Source organism: Lactuca sativa, chromosome 2 (assembly GCF_002870075.4).
Source record: "Lactuca sativa cultivar Salinas chromosome 2, Lsat_Salinas_v11, whole genome shotgun sequence".
Lineage (NCBI taxonomy): Eukaryota > Viridiplantae > Streptophyta > Magnoliopsida > Asterales > Asteraceae > Lactuca > Lactuca sativa.
Window position 1 is genome coordinate 159,238,646 of NC_056624.2, and position 11,390 is coordinate 159,250,035.

An 11,390-nucleotide genomic window follows, 5' to 3' on the forward strand; every position below is an offset into this window, starting at 1 on the left:
AGTGGTTGCTCACGTCACATGACTGGAAGGAAGGAGAACTTAAGAGATTTTCGAAGTCTTGAAAATGCTGGAGTAGTGAAGTTTGGTAATAATAAAAAATGCCAAGTCAAAAGATATGGCAAAGTAATGAATGGGCAATTCACAGTAAATCGAGTTGCATATGTGGAAGGTCTTCAACATAATTTGATTAGTGTTTCACAATTAGTTGTGGGCACTGGAAATCAAGTGGTGTTTAACGAAGAAGGGAGTATAATTTCAAATGTCAACACGAATGAAGTGTTGCTAAAGTCGAAACGATATGGCGATATGTTTACACTGGATATTAAACAAATTGTGGGCAAACCATCAGTTTGCCTACTTTCGAAAGCTTCAAATGATGTTAGATGGTTATGGCATAGACGTTTGTCACATTTAAACTTTTGAAATCTAAACAAGTTGGTTATAGATGATTTATTTCGTGGTCTTCTTGTGTTAAAATTTGATAATAATACTCTTTATGCAGCTTGCGAACAAGGAAAACAACATCGCAAAAGGACATCCTATCGTGATAGACTCGAAAATTGTTGAACCTTTTGGAACTTCTTCACATTGACCTTTGTGGACCTTCGACTATTGAAACACTTAACAAGAAATGATAGATTTTGGTGATAGTTGATGATTTTTCACGTTTCACTTGGGTATTTTTTTTCTCAGGTTTAAATATGAAGTTGCTCAAACAATGATTGATTTTATCAAAAAGATAGAGATGAGTCTGAAAAAGAATGTTCGATGGATAAAGAGTGATAATGGGTCTGAGTTTAAGAATAACATGTTGGATTCGTTCTTAACTGAATAAGGAATTCCGCATAACTTCTCATCACCATATACACCACAACAAAATGGTGTTGTTGAAAGAAGGAACAAATCATTGTGCGAGGCTACAAGAACAATGTTAACATATGTGAATCTTCCTCAGTAACTATGGGATGAAGCCGTTTCCACAACATGCTTTACTCAGAATCGTTCTTTTATTCTTAGAAGATTTTATATTACTCCTTATGAAATCATAAATAATCGAAAACCTAATGTCAAATTTTTTCATTTTTTGGTTGCAAATGTTTCATCATGAATCTTAAAGACAATCTTTCAAAGTTTCAAGCTAAAGCTGATGAAGGCATATTTTTGGTTACTATGGTCTAATTTTTGGTGTTCCAGAAAGGGAAATTGATGCAGAAGTTCATGCTGATGATAATCAAACATCCGAATCTTCAAACCATACTGATGATTCAACACTCACTTCGGATACTACTGGGAATGGTGAAAGTATGCTAAATGATCGTATGGAAGGTGAGCATACGAATACACCTCTAAATGTTGAGGGGGAGCATCCTTTCAAGGGGAGAAGATTAGTATGGATCTTGAATTTGAGGGGAAGCATCAAAATGATAATCATGTTGAGGGGGAGCATGATGATACTGAAATAATAAATCTTGATCAAAATGATGACTTTCATGAATTTAATGATAATATTCCTGTGGCAGGTACTGAAAATGAAGAAATATATGAAGATGTACCTTTGGAATTTGATCCAACATATCCACCACTTGACAAAATGGACGAAGAATCATCCAAAAGAGCAAGTTATAGGAAATCCACAAGATGGAGTTTTAACGAGAGCTCAGATTCGTGCGAAAAATGAGGTACTCAATATGAATCAAGAATCTTGCATGTTTAATGCTTTTATTTCGAAAATAGAGCCAAGAATAGTTAAGGTTGCTATGGAACACTCAGATTGGGTTGTTCCTATGCAATCTGAACTTGTTGAATTCGAACGAAACAAGGTTTGGAGACTTATTCCAAAACCTAATGATGTTTTTGATTGTCGGGCTAAAATGGATTTTCAAAAATAAAACCGACAAATATGGCAATATTATTCAAAATAAAGCTAGGCTTGTAGTAAAAGGTTATTCGCAACAAGAAGGTATTGACTATGAAGAAACCTTTGCCCCTGTCGCAAGACTTGAGGCTGTTCGAATATTTTTAGCCTACGCAGCAAACAAAGACTTTGATGCTTATCAAATGGATGTCTAATGTGCATTCTTGAATGGAGAGCTGGAATGGACTATATATGTTGAACAACCACCAGGTCTCGTTAATGAAGAATATCCTAATCATGTTTACATTTTAGATAACGTTGTTTATGGATTAAAATAAGCACCAAGAGCATGGTATGTAACTCTTACCAATTTCTTAAAATAGTCAAAATTAAAACAAGGATCAGTTGATCCCACATTATTTCGTAAGAAAGTTGGGAATCATTTAATGCTTGTTCAAATTTATGTTGACGATATTATTTTTGGCTCTACTCATCCAGCTTTGGCTAGTGAATTTGAGAATTTGATGAAGAGTCAATTCGAAATGAGCATGATGGGTAAAATCAACAATTTTGTTGATTTAAATATTCGTCAAAGCAGAGAAGGAATTTTCATTAATCAAGAAAAATACACAAAGAATTTGCTTGAAAAGTTTCGAATGACTAATAGTACGAAGCTTAGAGTACCAATGGCAGTAGGAATGAAGTTAAAACCTTCATTAGTTTCACCTGCTGTTGATCTTACTATGTTTCGAAGCATGATTGGTTCTCTACTTTATTTAACTGCAAGTAGACCTGATATCATGTTTTCTGTTTACAATTGTGCAAGGTATAAAGCAAATCCAAGAAAACCACACTTAATAGTTGTAAAGAATATTTTTTGTTATCTCAAAGGCACAACTTCGTTAGGATTGTGGTATACTTCGAAATCATAATTTTATATTCAAGTCTTTACAGATTCAGATCTTGGTGGTTGTACTCTTGATAGAAAAAGTACAAGTGGAGGATGTCAGTTACTGGATGGGAAGTTGGTTAGTTGGCAATCGAAAAATCAAACATGTGTTGCAATTTCTACTGTTGAAGCTGAATATATTTCTGCTACTGCTTGCACTTCTCAAATCATTTGGATTCAAAGCCAGTTGCGTGATTATGGAATTAATATGAAAAAGATTCCATTGTATTGTGATTCACAAAGTGTTATTCGCATTTGTCATAATCCAGCACAACATTTGAAAACAAAACACATTGCTATTCGTTATCATTTTATAAAAGATCATGTGGAAGATGGCAACATTGAAGTTCATTTTGTAAAAACTATTGATCAACTTGTTGATATTTTCAATAAACCACTTGATGAAAAGTCGTTTGTGAGAATTTTAGCAGGACTGGGAATGTTAAATGCGAAATCAGTACCAGGCTCAAGTACTCAAGATTAACGAAATGATGTTGGTGAAAAAGGTGTCGATTCAGAGGCTTGCTTTATTAACCATTCAGAGGTTATTGTGCGTTAAGAGGCTTCGACACGATTCATTTTCGTATATTGTAACAAAAACATTTCATGTGTTTGGTAACATCATTTCATTTCATTAGTTTAGCATTTGTTCATTGAAAAAAAAAACTGAAAAACCAAAAATAATTTTTATTTCTTTGCATTAGTTTTCGAAAAATCAAAAGCAACAAAAAAACTTTTATTTTATTATTTGTTTTCATTTGAAATATTGTATTTCGTTTCACAAATATCAAATCTCAAAAAGATTTTTTTTAGGTCTTCAAGAATATTTTCACGAGAATTGTTCAAATGGTCATGCTTATGTTTCTACGGGAAGGTAATTCTCTTAAATCTTTATACTAGTTAAGATGTCCCTAAAAGCATGATGCAGCATGTCGACCAAAGCCTCAATTGACTCTATGTGTGTTACGAAAGCCTTAATGAAATTTTTCATACGAATGTTTCTTCCCAATTAGGCTTACATTCGCATTAGTCCAATGAGCTACCTTACTCTTCTCAAATGAGTTAAGAGTTATCTGTTTGGTCCATATATAACAGAGGTACATTTGACTCTTAACGAATCTTTTTCATCACATAATTTCTTGACACATTTCACACACAAATTCAAGAGGTCACTAATCAAACCAATTTTGACTTAAACATGTCAAAAATCTGTGTTAATGATCTTAAATCATGAGACCATGATGCAAGTGAAACCCAATTATCCGAACTTGTTAAGGAATTGACGGGGAACTTTGTTCCAGATTTTTACGAAACCCTTGTTTCTGTACCAAAGTTTCGGATACTCCAAATCACATTCTTTCGTATGAGTGGTTTTGATCAAATGTTTGAAGCCCAAGACATTTGTTTCCCAACAAAATCCATCTTAAATTTTTCTTTGAATGTGATTTCAGTGTGAGTATCAATTCTTTTTCCTAGTCACTTTCACAAATTTTCCAAAGCCACTTGTCACTGACTACTGTGGTCAAACAAGTAATTTTGTTTACAATTACTCACCATATGTTTAGGTTGAAATGTAACGAAATTCTTAAGCCACCTTTTGAATCCTTGAAAAAGAAGCCCTTCGATACATCTCTACAAGTATTCGATTGTAATTCACGGGAAACTGCACAAGCTGTTAGTTATCTCTCTTGATAATTAACGAAGCCACCTTTGCCTGGGGTTTAAATGCTTTCGTGTCAAAATCTTTTGACATCACACATTCAATTTTTTTTTAAATTGCTTCTTATCTCTTACCATTGAATCACTACACTTACGAAATCCTTGAGACTCTAAGTAATACCAACTTAGGTTGATGATTTCACAAGACTGGCAAATCACTTCGCTTCGAATACCAAAAATGAAAGAGCCCAGCCTCCAATCCGAAGGGTTTGATCTTATCCACAAGTACTCACGAACAGTCTAAAAGTAACCGTTTGGCAACTTGGCCCTAGTTTAAAGGAAATTTATCTGACATGGCTACAATAACGGCTACTGGTGCCCGTTTCAAGGAAAGACGTGGTCTACTTCTTAATGATAAATGGTTCACATTATTCTGGGCTTACTTATAAAAGGAAAATCCTTTTTCCTTTTGTAATCACGCGTTCAAAAATCCATAGAAGAACAAAAAGCCCTAATTTTCTAAAAAGCTTCCAATCAACTTAACAATGGCTGTTGTTCAGAACTCCAACACTGAAGAAATTGCTTCTCAACCGATGATGAAGATACAGAGCACAAACTATCATGTTGAATACAACATGTCGTTGTATCCAGAAGATCTCAAAATGCTGAGCGTTGCCTTGAAACGATCTGTTTTAGCAACAACTATGTTCAAATCTTTTGTAGTGCCAATAACATGGTTGTCTATGGCTGCGTCCACTGCATCATTCAGTAAAGCCACAGATGTAATTACCTTCAACTTGGTGAATGAGAAACATATTCGTCTTACCAAGAAGATGCTTTCACAGTTCTTGGAACTTCCTAATTCACCACCCTTCTTCAAACCCACTAATCCTCAGATCATACATATGTTCAACGAGATGGGTCACCAGCCACCACTTGAAAAGATAAGCGATTTCAGAAAGTCTGGGCTTCCATGTATATGGAATTTCTTGTTTGGGATTTACCTAAGGTGTTTAACAAACAAAAAGGTGGGTCTTGACAAGGGAAGACTAGAAGTATATGCAATGGTAATGGGGTTATATTAGGACTTGAGTGTGGATTATGCCACTCAGTTGTGGAAGGAGTTCACGAAAAGTTTGGAAAGTACAAGTGTGTCTAAGGGAATTTCTTATGCTGGATACTGGAGTTTAATATTGGAGAAAGTATATGAGAAAGAGGGAATTCAAGTCCCTCAGGGTGAGGATACTGCCGAATTCACGAAGTATCAGTTCCCAAAGATAGTCGAAGATGATGAGCAAATATTTACAAGTGTTGCATGTATTCCAGATGCAATGCTCAAGAAGGTGAACCCTACTCACAAGATTCTTGTGAAGTACTTGCAGAATGTAAACCCTGATGTGGAAACTGGGGTGTTACTTGAAGTCGAAGCAAGATCTTCCAACCCATCGAAGAAGACGAAGTCTGATGGTGATGAAGTAAAAGCTTCAAGGTCGAAATCTTCACCCAAGAGAGTCGAGGGTGATGATAAGAAGGAGGTAGAAGAGAATGAAGCACATCCTTCAAAGGAAGTTGTTCCTTCAAAATCAGGAATTCTTAAACGAATTCGCAAAATATCATCTAAACGAACTTCGTCTTATGACTCTCAGATGGTTCGTAAGACTTGAGTTAGCAACAAAGGAGTTGTAATTCATGAAATTCCTGCTTATGTGTCTCCGTTTTCCAAAAAGAGACATGCTCATGATGTTGCAAAGCATATCATAGAAAAACGGTACAAGCGAAAGATTGTAATAAGAGATGATTCCTCGGAGAACGAAGCTATTCATGATACTGCTATGGTAACTTCATCACCCATAATTTCTTTAGTTTCGCATTTTTCTACCATTTCTCCTACTACAACCATTCCACTCAAAATATTGGTAACCAAGTCATTTAATGAGGAGGTTCCTATTTCTAACCTCACTATCAACGTATCCGATACGGGGGCAAATGTTACAATCAGTTTCGACTATTCACAGCCTATTATTCTTTCTTCTTCATTACCACCTATCAGTTCAACTTCGTTTGTTTCACTACCACCACCCGTATCTACTTGTACTTCATCTCCATTGTTTGAAACTATCCTTCAACAACCTATTACTACTCTTCTTCCATCCCAATCCACAGACACACCCAAACCTCATTCCGATGATGAAACATAAGGAGGAGGTTTTTGAGGAACTTTTGAGGAATTGCATTTCGATTCGGAAGAAGAGGAGACTCCAGATCATATGTTAATGTTAGGAAAGCAGTTCAAAATCTTGAACAGGAAGTTAAACTCACTTCTTCAGTCCCAAGTTGATTCAGGAGCAAAACACTCGATTTCGGGTATTGAAGTTGATGTTATGATAAAAGCTGTTGAATGAAGACTTCTCGAAAAAATAGATGTTTCTGATCAAAATAATGAGCTTCAAATAAAGAATCAAGGAGGGAACTTTGAAGGAACTTTGAAGGATTTGAAGGTTGTTGCGAAGGAACGTCATATTCTCTTCGTACAAGACGTTAAAAAGGTTCGAGAAGATGTCAACTTGAAACTGGAAGAGTTGAAGAAGGAAGTCTCTTAGGAAATCAAAAATATGAATTCTTAGTACAATTCACTTTAGGGGAAGGTCGATATAATTGTTGGGGCAGTTACCAATTTTATCAAGACTTTTCAAGACATTGTGCCAAAGTTCGAATCTAAAGAAACTGAAGACCACAATCAGTTTGTGAAATTACATACTCTTCTTGAGGAATTAAAAGAAGTTGTTTCTAAGCCTACTCCAACATCATTCTTAACTCCTGAGTTCCTTACTCATAAGTTGAATGTGCTTGACCAACTCATTCAAAAGGCTGTTGCTCCTATATCGAAGTTTGCTCAGATGTTGCCAAAGAATGCCCCACATGTTGTCACAGGGGTGCAAGAGGGAGAAACGAAGGTGAGGAAAGGAATGAATATGAATAGAAAGGGATAAAGAGAGAAGATGACAACTGGAGATTCGAAAGTTGTTGGAAAGGTGTTTTCTACACAAATTCCTATTTCAATTCCAATGAAGTCTGACACCATCTCAAAAACTGTCATTACCACAAAACCAATTACAAAACCAAAAGGGATTGTGATTGGTTCGGCTACAGAAGGGGGTAGTTCAAGCTCCTCAAAACCGAATCCTGATTCGAAAGATAAAGGGAAAGGTGTGTTAGTCAAAAGGTCTAAAGAAGAAAAGAAAGCAGAAGTTGAGGCTAAAATCGAACTTCAGAGGCATGTTCAAAGTATTTTAAGGCTGAGGGAGAATGATCCACCCGGTATGGACAAATGTGATCCCAAGAAGCTATATTCATATGAATCAATTGAATCGAGAGTTGCATTCAATCACATGTATGCTTTTGAACAGAAACCAAGGAAAAGCTACTTCGATTGCTAACACTGATTTCAGTCAGTTGGACTTTCCGATTAACGAAATGATGTTTATCACTGCACAATACAAAGTTAGTGAGAAATTCAAAAACCCAGATGATTATACACACATGAAAATTCATTTTCATGTTGTACTTGGAAAAGATCAAGATGAAGTGTGGTCCCTGATCAAGATCAAGAAAGTTGTTGCTATTAAGAAGGATCTCTTGTTCGAAGATATGATACAAAATTTCAGGTATCATGTTGTCCATGCAAACAACCAAGCATTCGACTTCAGTGTTGCAGAATTCCCTTTAATGAACTAGAACGATCTTATTCAAGTTGCATTGCTTTTAAAAGAAATGGAAGCATCTCAACTCAAGGGTACAGACAAAGAAGTGTTCAGACTAGGTCTTGCTCACATTAAAATCTTTATTGACAATTATTATGATTGTCTTGCCCTGACGGACGAAGAGTTGGCTTCGAGTATGGATAAGAAAGTATATGTTGCAATGGAACCTTCGAAGACACAAGCTGAGTTGAAAAAGTATGCTGATGGAGAGATATGTTTGAAACCATATGGTTTAGTTTTTGCTGGGAAGGACACAAAGGGGAAGGCTAAGAGGTTTCTCCTTCAAGTTGCTAAGATTGAAAGATATACCACGTCGCAATATACGAACTTCATTGTTCGTATGAACAACTGCACGAAAAACAACGATGGTGACAAGGAGTTACAGAAGGTTTTAACATGGTATTTAGAGATAAGAAGGATGATGCACTTTGCTGCCCAGATTCTCACGAATTGAGCAGTTCGACTCGTTTACAAACGGGGATATTGTAAGGGTCGAAGTCTTGTAAAGATTCGAATAGTGTTTAGTCTATTTCGTATGTAACATATTTACTAAGTCACTTTTGTATGAAGCTTAATGGTTTAGACTTAGTATTTTTTGTACTCTCCGGTTCCCTATAAATAGGGACTGAGCTTAGATTTAGATATACGAGTTTTCCAATTTCGTTGTCTATGTTTTGTAATCGAGCTTTTTGAGAGTAATAAAAACTCCAAAGTCTTATTTAGTTTCCTAGTTCATTACATTGATTAATCTTGTTCGTAATCGATTTCTCGTATACAATTCTTCTACACCCCCGCTCCCCCGTTTAATAAGCTTAACATTGACTTTTTTTGCTATTTTTTTATATTTTGGGATAAAAAACTATTTTTCATAACTTTAAAAGCTGAAAATCTAGTTTTTTTAACAACTAAAAAAATTATAAATCCGACATTACAAATTCAACATTACAAAATGAAAAATACAACAAACTTACAATTATAAAATATGACTAATCCAACATTACAAAAAGGGGTACAACATCTTCAAAAATATATGACCAATTCACTATCATATCGTCGTATGTTGTGAAGTGGTAGAAAGTCAAGGAACCCTAAAATTAGATAATGTATTTTCTATGTATATGTTTATAGTAAATATACATTTTATATATAAATATAAACGGGGCCCCCACGGGAGTACAAGATGGAAATACCTACTCCTGCACCCGGTCACGGAAATAAAATAGGGTTTAATCCCACTCCCACCCCCGCCCCTGCTCCGAATTTTTTTAAAAATTAATCTCGTATGGAATCGGTATCCCACGGGAGCGAGGTCCCATAAAAGTTTTTGACATCCATAGATTTCGGGGAATCAACTTGTAAGAGGAATTCCTAAGATACAATTTGTCAAAGATAAGTTATGTTCAACGTGTGAAAAAGGAAAGAAAACCAAGTCTTCCTTCAAGCCAAAGTCTTGTTCTTCCATTATCAAACCACTTCATCTCCTTCACATGGAACTTTTTGGACTAGTCACAATTAAATTAAGAGTTGGGAAGAAGTATACGCTCGTTAGTGTGGATGAGTTTTCAAGATTTACATGGGTAGTCATTTTAAGAAAGAAGAGTCTTACAACTAATGAAATGATTTCTCTCATTAGGCAATGGGAAGTTCTCTATGGTCACAAAGTCAAGAAATTATGTAGTGGTCATGGAATCGAGTTTAGAAACTCATCCCTGGAAGACTTTTGCTCAAACTTAGGAATTTCCCAGACAAAGAAAAAGATTCAAAAAGCTAAAAAAGGATTCACCCGATAATAATCAACAGATCGTTTGTTCTATTACAAAACTACCAAATCCCAAAAGTTTTCCATACTCCAAGGGATCTAGAGTGAAATAGAAAGAATATGAGTTGATGAAGAAACCCAAATTCACCGGTTAAAATCCTAGATGGGCAAAGTCGAGCCAAAGGATTTAAAAAATGGTAGTTGTCTGGGAGGCAACCTACGTAGTTTTTACTTTTCATTTTCAGTAAATTCAGTCATAGCTCCACGCATGCTTGGAAATCAGAGGATATTTCGAATTGTTGAAATTCAAAATTTTCAAGGAAAGCTTTGTCAAAATCAGATTTTTCTGCAATATATCAAGTATATTATTTCCTAGCTGCAAACTTTTATTTTTATATGTCATATTGAGTTGTCCATTCTCTCTCTGAGCATCAAGGACAATGCTTAATTTTAAGCTTGGGGAGGAAGTTTGTCAAAATAAATCAATTTGGTAAAGGAGAACTTACTAGAGATTGTTAATATTTTTCAGTACCAACTTAGAGAGAACATATTTTAAATAACCAGGATTGATTGCATAATTAAGAGAGTCGTAGTAGACTTGAAACCATTTTAATATTGAATTTTCTAGTTATTTCACTACAATTTTTAGTTATTAACTGTACAACAAAACCCTCTTCTTATATTTTTATGGTATTGACTAAAATATGTCTTGCACAAAGAGACATTGCGCGGAAAATTTTGAGTAAATTTTGTAACTCAAAAAGCAAATGATTCTTATACGAAAATCAGATCTAAGCAGTTTGAATCCTGCTCTGATACCAATTGATGAGAATTGTTATCGAGAATTAAGATGCGAAACAATATATTTGAATCATGAATGATAAAGAACACATGAAGTAAATATTAATCAGATCTCGTTTTATTAAGACTGATTAAGAATAAGCTGAAGAGAGTTTTTGTGTTTCGATACTGTGTCTCTACTTCAAGCCTAAGTCCCTATTTATAGGGAACTTACAAAAAGTATACTAAGTCTTATACTATGAAACTTCGCATGCTACACTTCGCATATAAAATTGACTTAGTAAAATAACATACAAAATGCGAATCATTACAAGACACACTATTCGACTTTTACAACTAACATCTACATTCTCCCCCTTTGTAAATAGTCGATACAATTCAACTTAAAAGCTTTTGAATTGCAGAGTGAATCGTTCTTCGCACTTCTCCATACTAGGATATCACCTTCTTCAAGTCCTTCTTGTCACCTTCGTTATTTTTCTTGCAATTATTCATACGTACAATGAAGTGCGTATATTGCGAACAATTGTATCTTTCAATCTCTGAAGCTTTGAACAAGAGTTTCTTCGGTTTGCCCTTAGTGTCTCTTCCCGAAAATACCATGCC